The sequence below is a fragment of the Clinocottus analis genome, unplaced genomic scaffold, assembly GCF_023055335.1.
Source record: "Clinocottus analis isolate CAN_PGR_092001 unplaced genomic scaffold, fCliAna1.0.p SCAF_8, whole genome shotgun sequence".
In the NCBI taxonomy this organism is placed as follows: Eukaryota; Metazoa; Chordata; class Actinopteri; order Perciformes; family Cottidae; genus Clinocottus; species Clinocottus analis.
This window is the reverse complement of record NW_027176240.1, coordinates 7,337,587-7,354,458: the sequence shown is the minus strand read 5'-3', so window position 1 is coordinate 7,354,458 and position 16,872 is coordinate 7,337,587. Positions and strand designations below refer to the sequence as shown.

Below are 16,872 nucleotides of genomic sequence, written 5' to 3'. Positions count from 1 at the left end.
TATTTTCCTCTCAATAAACCCAGAAGTGATTTATATTAAGCATTCTTGTTTCATAAACTTTGGTGAACTATATTTCCCCACCGTTCTTTTTTTAAATTTTTTTTTTAAATTTCTGCTTTGTTTGATAGTGAGAGAGACGGAATGGCAGGAGAGAGAGAGATGGGAATGATGACAGCTAAGGGCCCAGGCAGGACTTATACTTGGGTCGCTGCGGTAAGGACTCAGCCCTAAGTGCTCTACCAGCTACCTACTATTCTACATGGATGATCCAAAAAATATAAACAAAGACTGTTTGCAGCTAAGTTTGGGCTTTCATTCATTGATACGAGATTGGCATGTTTCGGCTCAGTTCAGGTTGTGTTTGCTTGGCGATGCTAGGAAGCTATGGCTACAATGTTTGCTATTTCTCAGTTTGGCTTTGCTGCTGTTGCTATTCAGATACAATTATGATGTACTTTAAATGTTGGTGTTCATGGCTTTTGCATGCAGGCAATGTTGTGCTGTTGGCTGTTTAGTTCACTATGCTGCGAAATAGCAATGTATTTATTTTTAGTGTTTAATCTTTTGCTCTTCCCAAAATTTAAACAAATTGATTGTGGCGTTGTCTTGCAAGTGCTTACTTGGTTGCAAATGTCTAAAGTGATAAACTTGAATATTCCTGTCTGGGTTGCTCAGTTTGAGGCATTTTCTCTTGACAGTTTGGCGCTGTTGTGGCGGTTTTCATGCAACCTCTGACTGAATTAGATTTGTTTGGCTGCTTGGTGACAGCAGAATAAGCTGTAAACACAACACTGACACATCACATGACTTTATGAATTTCTTGTGGCAAACATGTCAAAAATGAAAAGTAAATATAGACATTTTTACTCTCCCTTCAGTTATGTTTTGTGCTCCATCGGAACCTGAATCAAATGTGTCCCTCCACCTGCTCAATCTTCCACTGTAGTTGTTCACTTTGTCTGTCTGCAGTTTGGTGCTGGTTTGGCAGTGCACAGCCTGCTGGTGCTGTAGATGTAGTAAAAGAGAGAAGAAAACTCTTCCCCCTGTGGTGTCTTTTGATGCCTTTTCAAAACCTTTTGAATAAAGCGAAAATACAGGTTAGTCGAGCTGAAAGCGATGCTGTGTTTCTTCGTTCCTGAAGACAATTCAGAAGTTTCCATGGGCCAACTAGAACAGGTAGAACATTGTTGAATCCAAATAATTCGAGCCTGCTCTTAAAAAGACAAATTGTAGTCAGAGGCCTTTTTCTGTAAAGAAAGAAATATCATAAATTGTCTGCTTTGCTTGTTTTGTGTAGTTTTTTTGAATTAGTATAATAATAATGATAGATTTATTTGGTACAATGCTCTAAAAGCTACTTAAAGGCACTTCACAGGATAAAAAACAAAAACTGTAAAAGCAATAATAATATAAATAAAGCGTTACATAATTTACATAATTAGCATCACAGGTCAAAAGCAGATCGAGTTTGGTGAGTTTTGAAAAAATGCAAACATCACGGGATTGATTGGTGTATTTCCGTTATTAGTACAATGTTTAGACCAAATAACTTATATTTTACTTCTATTTTTAATCTCTGACTGTTGTTATTCAACAGTTGACTGTAAAATCAACAGACTTTGTTGTACATCGTGACAGGAAGCAGCTCCCAGTGTTTTTTAAAATGTGTATATTAAGAGTTTGACGGATATCGTCAAAGGTAGATAGATATTCTATCTAATATTTCTGTCTAACTAATGACCATAATAACTAATGACCACATTAATTGACGGTTATGGAAACATACACATAGATTTGAAGTGTGTGTGTGTGTGTGTGTGTGTGTGTGTGTGTGTGTGTGTGTGTGTGTGTGTGTGTGTGTTTGTGTGTGTGTGTGTGTGTGTGTGTGTGTGTGTGTGTGTGTCAGATAATAATGGAATAAAACCAGCTAGCTTCAGAAACATGCATTAAGGTCCTCACATATACCATCATGATCCCTCATTAGGACTCCCTGCTTAATAATAAAAAAGAACAAGTGAGTTATTCAAACATTTTTGTTAACATACAAAGCTATAATACTATACAGTACATGCGTGATGCAGACAGCAGTGCGCGCATAGATGACTCGGGCCTTTGGCTAAATAAACACACACCAGGCTGCAGCCCCAACTGGCTCATGCACAACTTCAGAGGCTGTCTTTTCGTGTTATTCTTTGTTTGTTTCGTGCTTGGACAGCCGTCTCATTTCTGTAGAGTAAGCTTCATATCCACGCCAAGCTGCTCATCCTATGTCATGATTCATACTTTAATACGTCAGTTTAGTGACTCAGAGGAGCGATGGCTAAATCAAAAGAATGCAAGTATGTTTGTGCATTTTCATCTCTTGGGGGGATGTTATGTAGTAAAAGCAGGTTGTGAAGGCCAAGTACTAGTAGCACACAAACTCGCACACACGCATTTTACCAGCTTAAGTACAAATAAATCAAGGGCTCTCTATGGGTTCCTTTTTTTTGCAGTATATCCAACTATATCATATAGACACTAATAGGTATTATGTCATTGTTGCTGCTCTGAGGTAAACATATGTTTCCTTGATTTACACATACAAAATGTACCTTTTCCCAGCCTAATTAGAGTATTTTGTGTTTTCTCTCTTTTATGCTCCTTATGCTGTTATTTATGTTGTTGATTTCACACTTGTTACACCTCTAAAGTGCAGGACCGACAGGCTTAATTACCTGTCAATGCCCTTTTCATTCGTCCAACAAAAGGATTTTTTTTTTCTCATCTCAGCAGAGTTTTGTAAGAGGCACATATTCTGTTGCATCTCGGCTTGGTTGTTCAGTCTTAGAAAAATATTTGTTTACACTCTCCACTTGTGGATGTGGGATGCCGTTTTCAATTGTACCGCACTAGAAGTAATGGGTTTAAGTGGGGAAAGAGAAATATTCTTCCAGAAACCTAATGCAACATGTTCATTCAGAAACATACAGCTGGTACTTTAACAGAAAGAACACGTCAAAAGGAATGAAAACTTGAAACTTTGATGAAGTTTCAGCGTTGTTCAGATATTCAGGCATAACTTAGTGTCTTACTTACCTCCGGCTATTAAACCAAAGAGGTGTGAAGCATGAGACTAAATGTGTTCGAATGTTGTTGGTTCATGGACTTGTCTCACCTCTGTATGGTGTGGAGGAAGTTATTGCGCCACTTCACGGTAAATGATCAAATTTGGACCTGTCCTGTTTCTTTATCTACTTGCTGTGATAAAAAGCCACAGTTGTTACACAACAGTGGCACCAATGCTCACACCCACACTGTCTGGGGTGTGGGTGGATGGATGTGCTGATTTGTCTGTTCCCTGCTCCTCCCTGACAGTCATTTCTACAATTTATTACATTCATATACAGCTGTTCCAGCATGCACTGATGCTAAAGGGAAAAGAGCTTTAAAATCCCAGTGTTCACAGTGTTCTTGATTCTGTAAAACACATTTAGTTAGTTATTATGATCTCGACATTTTACTGTCACCACTCATGTCTTTCTAGCCATTATGAAGTATTGTATAGCATCACTTTTGATACAGTGCTTCCCTCTAGTGGATGAAAACATATTTGAAATAAATAACTTCTTTCTTTGACATTGCAATTGTGTGACATAACATATTATTATTATTACAAAGAATGTACAAGAACACATATTTTATAACTGTTATCAAGTAGGTATATTTTTTATTTGAGTATGTGTGCACATACAAGGAATTTGTGTAATTTAAGCTGGGAAGAAAATGGTCAAGAATAGGGAGGACTGTTATGCGCAAAATAAGTGAAAAGAATAGGTGTACATATACATATGATATAGATAGAAGTAAAACGCATAAATTAAAAAAAACATAACATACAAATTAAACTTAATAGTAAAGTGTTTTGTAAGTTGTAAAAACTACAAATAGTGCACAGAAATACTGAATGTACATGGAATGGATGTTCATGTGCAGTAGGTAGGTAAAGATGTGTACTGTAGAGCTTGTGTTTGTATTGACAGTGAGTAATAATATGTACATATTTAAAAAAAACTTTGCTTTCAAAAGTGTAAAGCTTTAACTAATAATGGCAGCAGTGGATATTTTGGCATCAGAGGTTCATTGAAGGTGACGTCAATGTGTTTTGGGGTCCAGTGTTCTGTAGCGACTAGCTACCACTAATAATATGCTCACCTATTGAGATTATAACCATACCTAATGAGAGTCGTTTTTTGACCCGATTGATTTGCCAAAGTGATTGAACACTTAATTTGACAGTTGATTGAGACAGGAAGTGTCAGGGGGAATGTATATACCGGAGCACTTCTGGTCCTTGTGGCGCACATTTCCTGTTTTGACCAGAGGAGGGCAGTCTCTGCTCTCGGTACACTCGGTCTGACCTGGTGGAGGTGAGCCGATGCTGCTGTCTGAGCTGTCAGCACTCACTAGTGCAGTTTCATTAAAGTGATGTCAGTGGGACTCCATCAGCAGTCAAATGATCAGCTGCCCTGCCCTGGGGCCAAGTCAACCACTGCACTTTGTTGGTTCGGGAGGTCTTCAGGTTAACCGGCACAAACTCTGTAATAATGTATGATAAGGATGTTATAGCTGTTGTCAGCAGTGAGTAAACTATTGTTTTGTATTGGTTTTTAAAGCAGTGTTTTTTTTTAACTTAAAATTAAAAATCAAAACACACATTTTTCTTCTTTGTAACAACTCAAAAACGTCAGCCTAGTGGTAAATGGGATCACCGATATTTTACCCATTTTTGTCCCTCGTTATTTGTAGATAACACAAATAACAGTTGCCGCTCTGTGCCATGTGGGGGCACCAGAGTGTGAAGCTCAGATGTTAGTGTAAGTGAAAATGTAATATCAAATGTTTTTAAAAAGAAAGTTGATATGGTACTACAGCATTTATTGGTTTCTGGAGTTTGAAACCTCGCCATTAACTAACAAACGACTCACTTATAGCACAGAAAACATTTGATCTTTTAAAACATTTTAAACACTGAAGGCCAACGCGACTTTATCTCTTTCACCATCATTCCCTTCCTCTCCCTCAGCTCCATTGTGACCGACACATGCTGCACCTCAGACACGCCACTCAGCTAGACCAGGATCTAAATTTGGGGTCAAAACCATGATATCCCCCATTTGCCTTCTTCCGTTAATGGTCTATTTAGCGTACCGCCGATGGCAGTAAAGAGATAGCTGGGCTTTTATACCTTCTGACTGGATATGTTAGCAGGTAATGTCCTTAAAGCGGATTAGCGGATGGAAAGGAGAAAGAGGAGAGTGGCTGAAAGCGCCGTGGGGATGGCACGGCAGTAAATAGGGAGGTGATAGCAGGGAGGACCGGAGAGCTTATGCTGCCTTGGGCTGCCTCTGGCTTTGGTTGGGGATTAGCAGCCATTGTGGATTCTCTGGTATCCTGAAGCATGTTGAGTCATACCTCCTTTAAATGTTTTTTTTTTTTCATTCAGAAAAATAAACATTCTGCATAGGTGGAATGAAGAAGTTGTTTGTCACATAATATTGAGCTGATCTCTGAACGCACATAATTAGACAAATCGGTTGTCGAGGTCAATAAGTGGTTTTAATGGTCAACATGTCTTCTGGTGGTAAACTTTTCCTTCTGATCCTTGTAGTCCGTCGGTCAAGAATGTGCCGTGGGTCGAGGTCAAGAGCCCCAACAACCCAAACAAATCATATTGTTTACTGTTCAGCAATTAACCTGTTTTCAACTTAAATACATTCTTAAACAGGCATTGCGACCTTTAAGGGTGACCTTCAAGGGTGACCTTTTAAGGAAGCGAATGCATGTGTGTGCGTGTTATGTAGAAATAGGTAAGTTAGTGAAGTGGGATGACAAAAGATGAAGCTACAGATGGACCAAAAATAAAGGAAAAGAAGAATGATTTTGAGATAAAATATAATTTAGTAGTAAAAATAGTCACACAGAGTCACTCAGGCCCTCTGTCAGAATATAACGCAGGAATTAAGGGTATAAGATACTAACTTATATTTCATTCTTTGTAAACGTATCTCAAAAAAGACTTCTCATCAGGAATCACGTCCACATTGGACGGGTTTGCACTCGTTACGTCCGTTACCAGAGTTCAGTGTCAATTCAGGAAGTAGCCCTTTCATCTATAGGTGGAGAGTCAGTATGTGGACGTTGGCATGGTGGATCATACAATATTATATCATTTATAATATAAATAATATTTTGTATTTGAATAAAGGGAGTTCAAGCAGCCACTTCCTGTTCCCCCTAAAGACCTTACAGGTGACACGTTTGCATGAGCTTCTCTGTCTAATCTGTCTTCTCTTTTCTACCGTTCTAACTGCCATATGACTAATGCCCTAGACCCAAGGCCTTGACTCGGCCCAGCTAAGCTGTTTTGGGGGGATTTGATCATGCATAGATGACATTGAGTTAGAATGGGTCACTGCAGATTCTGTTTTAGCCACAGCCTGCTGGAAAGGAGTCAAGTGTAGGGCAAGCACCTGGGCTAGATGACCTTTACCTGCAGAGAGGAAAGAGACGGATCAGGAGGGGAGGCGGCAGAGATCCAGTTCGTCAAGAGTCGGTTTCAAAATTTCAGGGATGAGTAAGTGAAGCATTTAGCTTCACACAAAATCCTGTCATCAAAACCGGAACGGTATCATTCCTAATCACTCTCCGTCCATTTCCTTATCCACTTAAACTCCTCTCTGTCTCTTGTGTGTGTGTGTGTGTGTGTGTGTGTGTGTGTGTGTGTGTGTGTGTGTGTGTGTGTGTGCGCGCGCGCGTCACACATTAAATCTTTCTCATTCCCGCTCATGTTTCCAAATCTATAAAAAGAGAGACTGTACTCTCCCAGTATGTACAAAACCTTGCCCGTGCAAAGACATCCCTGTGACCATTTCTGCTCTCAGCAGCACTGAGCATATGAAAGGAGCACTGTGTGCCGCTTCACGCTCCATGGCCAATTGACTTCTTTTCCCATTAATCAAATGCACTGTTTACCTAATCTTTCATAGCATTTCAAAACCATTAAAACCAAGAGGATTATCCTAGTATTTCTGACGGTGTTTCTTTTCCTCAGGTACAGGTGCCCCGATAACACTCCCCCTCTTTTGCTCTCTCTCCTCCTCCTCCCTCCTTTCCTCTCTTTAGTCTTTCCCCCTTTATCGCTTTCTTTTTCCATTCTTTCGAAGGATTACTTTCTGCATGATCTAAGTGATTAAAAGTGGACCAGCACCAGTGGACAACTTTACCCAGCTCTGGATGAATAAAATATTATTGTCCGTTTAAAGCAGTTGAAGCAGAAGGAAAAGGGCTCAATCTGAAATTGGGTTTAATTCTGCACTCATCTGAATTCTTCACTGCTTTCATAGTGTACACTTTTGTGTCTTTGAGCAGGAAGTTGGTGTGGTTTAGAGGGGCTACATTTCGGACAGTGTATCTCGCTGTAGAGCTAAAAGAGGAAATTGTGAATTGAATTGCACTTAAAACCCCTCTTTGTAAAACTAGACGACGCATGGAGCAAACTCACATGCCAGAGCTGTTGGCCAGGACCTACAGGGAGGTGTATAGGTTATAGCCGAGCTGCCCTCCAGCTTGTTTTGTCCTGAAGCTGTGGAAGCATGTTAAACTTGCATCGGCTAGCAGATGACCAACATGGCATCAGATCTTGTGTCTCAAATCAACAAATTCTGCTTATTAGATTAATTTAAAATAGTATTTATGGAAATCTACTTTTTTTTTTCTCAAATGAGATATGAAAAGGAAAGGTACTGTTTGGGACTTTGTAGTCTCCAGCCATTGTTTTGTACATAAGACCAATGTGCAAATTTGCATGTCATTATGTCAAATGCCAATGCGGGATGACTCATTTGTATAGCAAGAGGGAAAGTAACTGTGTGGAGGATGGGAGGTATTGTGGAGCATGCCGAGACTAAAGCAGGACGCTGGAGTTTGTGTGCTGTCAGACATTCAATCAACTCTTCTGTTAAGCATAACCACCTTTTCTTCACCTAATCATAAAGTAGTTGCCGTACACAGATATTGTCGGAAGCAAATAGTTTTTAAAAAGTATGGATGTAATTCAGGGTTTCACAGAATCGGGTGATAGAGTTGCTTTATTGGTGTGTTGGAGTTCTTTGGTATCCCTCTGATGATGCCATCTGGCTATTATTGAAAGGAAAATATACTCTTTTTTTGAAAGTTAACTCTTTAATTAAAGAAGAATCTGGCCTCAAGTTATAATCTGCATTTGATAACTTCCAGTTAGCAGAGCTTTTGAACGAAGCTTCATGTGGTCAAGTGGCGAAATCAGGAGTATATGACTTTTTTGACTAAACCAAATATAAAACCCCTTCAGAGTGTATCCTGAAGACTGTCTTATGAAGTGCAAGTTGTGTGTATAAGTAGACATGCATACATATACACAAGTGAGTCAGTCATGCTGATTGAGTGGCTGCTGATGATGCTGAGGGTTAATCTGTATTTAGTGGGTCCATCCGGATGCCTTAGAGGCCATCTTATTAAAGGAAATGAGACGTTGTGAGGCCTTTTTCAACAGACAGTTACTGAGCTCCGCGTGCATTCCTTCATGTCTCCTGCAGAGAGGATAGGAACAGCGCTGTCCACAGCGGGTCCTGACCGAACAATGCTGGACAAAAAGGCCCTTGTGCTGGTACACATGTTAGAGGGGACATGCCGGTGTGTCAATCCAGTGCAATTTTGAAAGTTTATCTCCAAACAGAACGTGACCACCACAGACGGCTGAAGTTCTGAGCTATTTGGATCGAGATAACGGAAGAATCTAGAACCGTAATGCTTTAAAAGATTGCCCAACCCCTCCAGTTACAGGGCGGAGGTTGGGTCGGGGGAGAGAGGGGGACCTGTTGAAATAGGCTAATAATGTCTTATTCGGGTCATTTTTTGGCTTGCCAAGGAGTTGACTGTACGTTTAGATGAAAGGGTTTAATTGGAAATGATAACCTGCTGACAGAGGGCATCTGTCAGCCCACAAGCCCTGGCTGTCTGTCTGCCAGTACTGCAACAATATCCACAGGGAGATTGGCAGATAGAAGCTGCTGTCAACGCCCTGAAGCTCAGAGTTGTCCCAGTATAAGCCCTGCACTTGTGTTTGCTGCAGCTCGGGTACGTGGCACTATTGCCGGCTGTGTGCAAGTCACCCTAAAAACAAGCAAGCGGTGTATGTACACACACAAACAAATAATTCCTTTTATCAAAAGGATAAAGACACAAGGGGAGATGAGCGTCTAGGAAACTCGAAGGCTTTCAGAGCAGTTCAACAAGATCCAGGACATCAAAGCCACTTAAATATTTTTCATTCTTTGAGCCACAAAATGTGGGGTGATATGACAGACGCACAATAGGCCCACAGTTTCCTCTTGGCCCCTGCAGCAGTGTTGACATGAGTAGAAATTAAGTTATCACCCCTTTTTAAAGTCCAGACGGCTGTCAGACATGGCCCAGTGGCACTGGGAAGATGTGATGGTTCCAGCAGCGGGCTGCTTTACATGGTCAGCTCAGTCTCGCATCTCCTCTTCCATTGGGACCGGGTTCTCTGTCATACCGGCTTCCTACATGTGTATCATGAATGGTTTGTTGTTGACTGATGCTTTGAATAAACCTGGTGGTTGGGCTTGTGTTTTGACCTCCCGGCTACAAGAATATTAGTTCAACAATAATATATGTGACCACACATATTTTAAACTGATGTTTATTGTCATAGTGATGACATCAACATCCTCCCATGCATTGTCTGCTCTCTTGTCACCTTCAATAACGTTTCCTCCATTTAGAAATGACTAATTACTATTACATTACTATTATCGCCAAACTATATGTCTGCATTTGAGTCTTAATGCCGGTAACTGCTGTGGTTTCAGTACAATTGGTCCAAAAATAGACCCAACAAAGCTTGTATTTTGCATTTCTGAGTTAACTGAGTTAAAACCAGTTGTCAAACCTCTTTCCAGGTCCTGTAACAGCTACCCTCTGATCTCGGCCTGGTGTCCTTACACTGTCCCGGAGAAGCCGAGGTGTTCACCTCCACTACCCGAGCCGCTCTTCTGACCTCTTCCACTACTCTCCCTCGCCTCCTTGTCTCCTTCTTAAGTGGTTCTCCCGTCCCTTGAAAGACCCCTGAAGCTTTCCATCCTGCCTCTTCAGTGTATTGGACATTCACGTTTGGTAATGTATCCCCAGTTAGCTTCTTCAGATTCAATCCTTACATATAATTGTGGGGCTCTTTATCATTGCTGATAAAAGTAGCCCCTCTGATGTCCAGGCGCGCTGGTCTGACTAGCAGATACTGATACTTTTATTTTGGTCTGGACTGTCCATGGGGTTTTTACCTGGTGGTTCATTTTATAAAGCAGTTTGATAACACAAAACTCAACAACTTTCATTTTTTTTAAATGGCTTTACTCTGACAACAACAAAGTTGCAAGGCAGAGTGCTTTTTGAAAAGTAGCCACCTTTGATGTGTCGCTCCCTGTATATTTCCATGAAGAAAAAGATGCTGGCTGGTTGGAAATCATATGATGTGAGTGAACACAACCCACAGAAATATTCCCATTTTCTACATACCTCATGACAAGGTTCTTGAAGATAAAGTAGTGTATATAACTACATCATGACCATGATTGCTGTGCCTTTCTCAACTTTCTCAACGTAAATGAATGGGGGTAAATTGCTGCAATAGACCGATAAGATACCACTAAGTGTTTTCTTTGAGTCTCGCACAATATTCTGTTAATGTCAGAACTCTCAAGTGCTTTATTTTTGTTTGTGTGGTGTTTGAGGTGAGGGTGTATTATGAAACTTCTACAGAATATGACAACATTTTACTTTTGCTTGCCCAACTAGGTCTAACTTGCAAGAATGATATTCTTTATTAAGCTATTTCATTTAACTATGGAAAATTAAGCGATCACATGAGACGAATTTGGTGAAATCAAATAAGCCAAAGTATTATTATTATTATTATTATTATTATTATTATTATTATTATTATTATTATTATTATTATTATTATATTTATTCTGATACCAATCAAACTCAACCAATCACAAAGGCATCTAAATCATCACACACTTTCTCAACCCTGTTTTAGGGAATAGATTACACGTATTAAACTTTCATCATTTTGATCCCCATCAACGGTGGCCCCCCCACCCAACCCATCACAACAGAAACAAACGCTAAGAGGTTCCTGCTTCAAAACGAGAGAGCTCGCCATCGGTGAGCCACCATTTAATTACGACACACAGGAAATTATCCCTAGAATGGTCCCAGTGCTGATAAGAAGTCCAAGCCCACTGGATGACAGCTGTAGAAACCTGAGAGAATTTATCGCCAAAGTGGACGGTGGGGGCCCGCAACTGGGCGCCTGACAATCTGATTGGACTGTCATCCCCAGGTCATAATTAATATATTTATCAAATTAATAACTGAAAAGAAAATCTCAGCGTCATTGGCGCTATTGTAAAAAGAGGCTTGCCCCGGCCCCAGAGGTGAACAGTGGCCAAATTCATATGGCGGTCGGTTTCCCTTGTGGCTAATAAGGCTGCTGTCAGTAAAATGGGGGTAGGAGGGGTAAAGTGAGCTGCCTCTTTTGGAAGCCATGACAGATAAATTGCCTCCCCTCCTGCACAGAATGAAACAGAATTTAGAGGAAGAAAAGAAATATGTTACTGTCTGCTGACAATGCCAACCACAGTCTTTACATATGAATATGTGGTATTGTATTGAAAGTAACACAACACATGTACTAGACATCACAACAAACAAAGTGATTTGTTTTTTTTATGTTTCTAGCTGTCAAAGCACTGGTGCTTTATTCACTTATTTCCAAATGATATATGATTTAACATCAAAGTATTCTCTTAGTTCATTGATTTGCATGTTTTAGAGGCCTCCTTCCCCCCATCCCTCTCCCTCGATACGCCTGATAGCCAATCCTTTGTTAGTATTTGCATACAATTGACCCTACTGAAGGTATGGTCCATGTAACCAAAACAAGTTGTGAACACAACACATTATCATTAGGGGGATCTGGTGAACTAAACTGAAAACAATCACTTGAAAGTTACAAAATCATTGAGAAGTGAAAAGCGATGAATCCCTTTCACATATAAGTAGTCTCGCTAACCATTATTAGTATAGAAAAGTGATTTTCGCTGTTTTAAAAGGTGTAAAAAGTGATGTGACAATTGTATTGAATCAGTTATATTTGGCATATTTGACATTCTTAAGTTGTGTTGATGTTTTCTAAAATATTCTTTTCATTTCATTATTATTACCTCTTAACCTGTGCTTGAGGGTAATATTGTGTAGCTCCCCCATGGGGCTGCATATTAATTCTGACCCCAGACCAGTGCCGTATCCTCAGGTGCAGGTGGAAAGCCACAGTGGGGATACTTTTATCGGGCATTCCAAGGGTACAAAACAGGAAGGAGGGGAAGCCGAATTGTAAAGGTAACACAATCAGCCGCTAAAGTAGTCACAGGAGTATCAATTTCTTTAAGCTGCGCTGAGCGCGGCACAAGATTAAGATGTGGATTACTGAACATTTACTTCATGTCACACAGACGGAGGGATGGGGTTTGTTCTATAAAGTGATACAGCACCCTGACCTTCTTGCAATCCTGTCAAGTGATATAATAATCCAAAAGGGAGTTGTGCTAATTATTTGTGCTCATTTGATTGTTAACGGGTTTGGAGTTCAGATGGTGCCATGTCTCAGACTGAAAAAAGTGATCAATACCAAATATATTTAACCACAAATGTGAGGATGTGTTTATATTATACACACACACACACACACACACACACACACACACACACACACACACACACACACACACACACACAGGAACAATTTATTTCCCCACAGACTGGAATCTAAACCTGTGGGGCAGACTTCACCTTTGACCCTTGTACTTGACCCCGTGTCTTGGGAATGAGTTTGTGGAAGTCAGACATGCTCAGACAGTGTTATGCATTTCTGCTTGACCAATCTCAGGTTGATCTGAGAGAAAGTAACAGAAGTGAGTGTGTATGTGTGGGTGTGGGTGTGAGTCAGAAATTTTAATAACTGACTGGTGACACTGGTGTTATTTTGGTTCTGCTTTTGAAAGTCAAATATTAATCTTCGGCATGCTGTCAATCAAGCATTTCCCACTGCCGCAGACACTAAATAACTGGTGTGCACAGTTTGCCTGCTGCGTGTCTGATGTCAATCACTTTTTGTTTTAAGTCCTTAAGGGTTCAACCCAGTCTTCTCCGGACCCTGCATCCACTGCCGCTCTGTATAAGTGAAAGGATAGCCCAGGTGCAAGTTGGCGCACAGTTACATAGACCCCCTCCCTCATGTCCTGTGTGCATTGTGTCCATTTTCTTTAGGTCCATGTTCCATAGGGGGCAACACTGTGTGTTTCCAGCTTTCAAAAAGGCCTTTGAGATCCAACCCACGAGCCACCTGTGCTACTCCTTGTTGCAAACAAATGTACAGCTTTCTAGTAACCGGGGGAAAATGTGGGTGAAGATATAGAGTGAGCAGAGAAGTGAGGCCCCCCTCCGCCCCCTCCCCAAACACACACACACACACACACACACACACACACACATCCCTTCTCAACAACCCACCCTACGGACTTTCTTTCAGGTTCCTGGTGTAGAGAGAGGCCGGCTGGCTGTCCCAAAGCGTTTCGCCTCAGTGAGCATGCACAAGATGTCCATTCATGCCCCATGGTCCTACAACTGTGCCCCCCTCCACACACAGAAACGCACACAGAAACGCACACACACACACACACACACACACACACACACACACACACACACACACACACACACACACCACCACCACCACCCCTCTCTTTTCAACTCCAGCTGAGGCAAGTAGCAGGGACCTTTAATCTAACAGAATGTAGCAAGCACCTGAACTACTTAACCGCTGTGCTTGTTCAAGGGGGTGGGCACGGAGGCTAAGGTAACTGGTGTGTAACAAAAAGCCCCGAACTTTATCCCTGGCCAGGATGAGTACATTTCCTTTCTGTTGTTCCCAACAAAGGCCAGCAGGCACAAATGGTCTGCTATCTGTGTCACCGGGAAGTGGAGAGCAATTTGTTTCTATTAAACAGGACAGTCCTCATCTTCCCCAATCGACCCCCCCCTGCCCCCGACTCCGTCCGCCCCTCTGCACACATACACACACACACACACACACACACACACACACACACACACACACACACACACACACACACACACATTCTCCCATATTGATTCTGTGGGCTTTTGTGCTGCAGGTAAAATCCTGCCAGTCAGTGGGCTTCATTTGAGCTCACCTTCACCAGGTGGGGACCTCATAGTCTTTACTAGGGCCCCACTGAAAGAGGACCCCAAAGAGGACCCCTCATTTTGCTGTTCAGGTTTATGTGAGTATTTATGGGGGGGGGGGGGGGGGGCAAGGGGCTTCAGGTAAGATGTACACTAAAGGTTGTCGATTAACACAAACTTGACTGCATCATTCAGGAAAATGTCATTCTGCTCTTTATCTGTCCTTTCAAGTTCATGGCTGCAGGTCTCAGTAACGCTCAACACACACACACACACACACACACACACACACACACACACACATACACACACACACACACACATACACACATACACATACACACACACCACTCCACATCATAACCCATCCCTATGGTTCCTTACTACATCATATCAGTGGCACCTTGACCTCTTTGATTTATCTGGATTCCTGTAGAGGGCAGAAATACAACAGTGAGCCACTGTATTTCACCTGCATTGGGTCCAATACCACGCAGAGCCATTCCCCCACTTTGACAGAGGCGAGATGGTTGCTTTCACAAGAGGGTGTTTCTCTTTTTTATTTAAACCCCAGTCTCCGACCATTCGTTTAGGCCCTGCTCCAGATATGAAACATTTTGAGTATGATTGTATATCAGCCACGGTACACCACAAATCAAGCAACAGGAAACCTTTCTATTGTTTGTGTGCAGTGTAAATGTGTATATACTGCTTATGGAACAAACTGACTTGGTTTTAGGTCAATACTTTATGGGTAATCACATATCAAACTGTTGTTTTCTCCGTTATTGTTGCCGAGTTGTCTGCTTGATTAGATTTCTTTTATATTTCTACATTTTGCATAATAATTGCTATAAAAATATTTGATTGTGCTCTCAAAGAGATCAAAAGTATGTTAAATTTGGTTGAAAAAAACTATTTCTGTATACAAAATAATGTTAATTTTAGTTTTGTTCTGTTTCCTCTATTTTTCTTTCCTCCTTTCCTTTCATCCAGTTAATTAGGAAATGGACACATATGGTTCAATTCATTTAGCTAATGAGCACCTCTAAATGGTAAAGGCGAGACACTATCTCTCCTCACTTTCTCTTCATCCGTCTTTCGATTTCTTCACCTTCCGCCATCATCCCTCTTTTATTTTCCCTGCCCCGCCCCTTCTTCCTTTGTATTGACGCCCTGGGACCCCATCTGGGCCCTTTGGAGGCGTGAAATGCACAGTAATTATTAGTAATCATCACACACCATCAGAAACGGATCCTAGTGCTGTAATTACATGATAAATGTCTGCCTAACACATGCCCTCTATTTAGCAGCCCCCTGGAGACCGCGGATAATAGACAGCTAACAGGGATCCGCAGAATGGGCCTTTCAGCGCTGGCCGAGGCTCATTGTCTACGCGCCAATACACACTCACTCCCCGTTTGGCAACAATGCAGACCCCGATCAATCCCCTGCACTGCCCCCCCAACAGCCTACTGACCCCTCCCAATACACAGACACACACACACACACACACAGACACACGCACACACACACACACATCCCTTGTCAATGCTAAGTAGACAGCAACGTCAATCATTGACATTACACTGCATTGCTAATGGCTGCCTAACAATTTCACAGGAGAGAAAAGAGTTTTGTTCAGGCATTCATCATGCAATGGTGACTTGGTTTAATACTGTTGCCTCTGACCCCTGAGCAAAATGTGATAATTGGCATTATTATCATGAGTGTTTTTTTGTATTATTCTGATCAGAATGCAATTTCTGATTGTGTTTTTACATTGCAGACTAAGAGGAGTGTGGCATGATTTTTTCTGCATACTTTGTTGGTATGCAAAGGTCTGCAAAACTATCTACAAACTTCAAAGTTCTATCTTTGTTATTTTAATGTCTGCTCACAAGACTTGATCATACTTTACCAGCAGATTGACTGCCTTGCATATATTAAAAACCCAAAAGGATGGAACTTGATTTAAACCTCACTTGACACAGCTATACTTAATTTTGGCTTTGCAAATGTCACTTTTACAATAATAGGTGTGTATTTGAACACTTCTTCATCGAAATTATGTATATACAGAATCATTGTCATCAAATCATGAGGAACATGATTTAGCCAAAATGCAGAGAAAACAGTTGATACAGAATATACAAAACAAATAATTCAATTCTACAAATAGCACAAAAACTACTGTATACTATATTTTTTTGTTTAGGCATTTAGCAAATGTTACACTATCTAAAAAAAAAATTCAAATTCCCAGGCAGGTTGGGTGTGACACTGAATGAAAGTTAGTGGATGCCACTGAGCATAACTGAGACTCTGGACCTTTCTGCAGTTTTTAATGCAAATAAGGCCGAGGTGAGTAAATAGACATGTCTTTTTTTTATTTTTTCGTTGAGTGCATCTGTGCTTAACGACAGTAAAGGCATCGCAGTTAAAATCTACATACAGAATGATTAGATATGCATGCAAAGAAGGATGATCTTATCTGAATGC

The 16,872-nt window shown here is 41.0% G+C and overlaps 1 long non-coding RNA gene across 2 annotated transcripts in view; it reads left to right on the top strand.

Annotated features, from left to right (window-relative positions):
* Positions 1–16,872, top strand: part of LOC137780232 (uncharacterized) — an 84,770-nt gene that overhangs the window by 2,404 nt on the left and 65,494 nt on the right. For both annotated transcript variants that reach the window (XR_011077122.1, XR_011077121.1), the window contains exon 2: positions 10,002–10,215. This is a non-coding gene — a long non-coding RNA (uncharacterized lncRNA). The remainder of the gene's footprint in view (positions 1–10,001; positions 10,216–16,872) is intronic.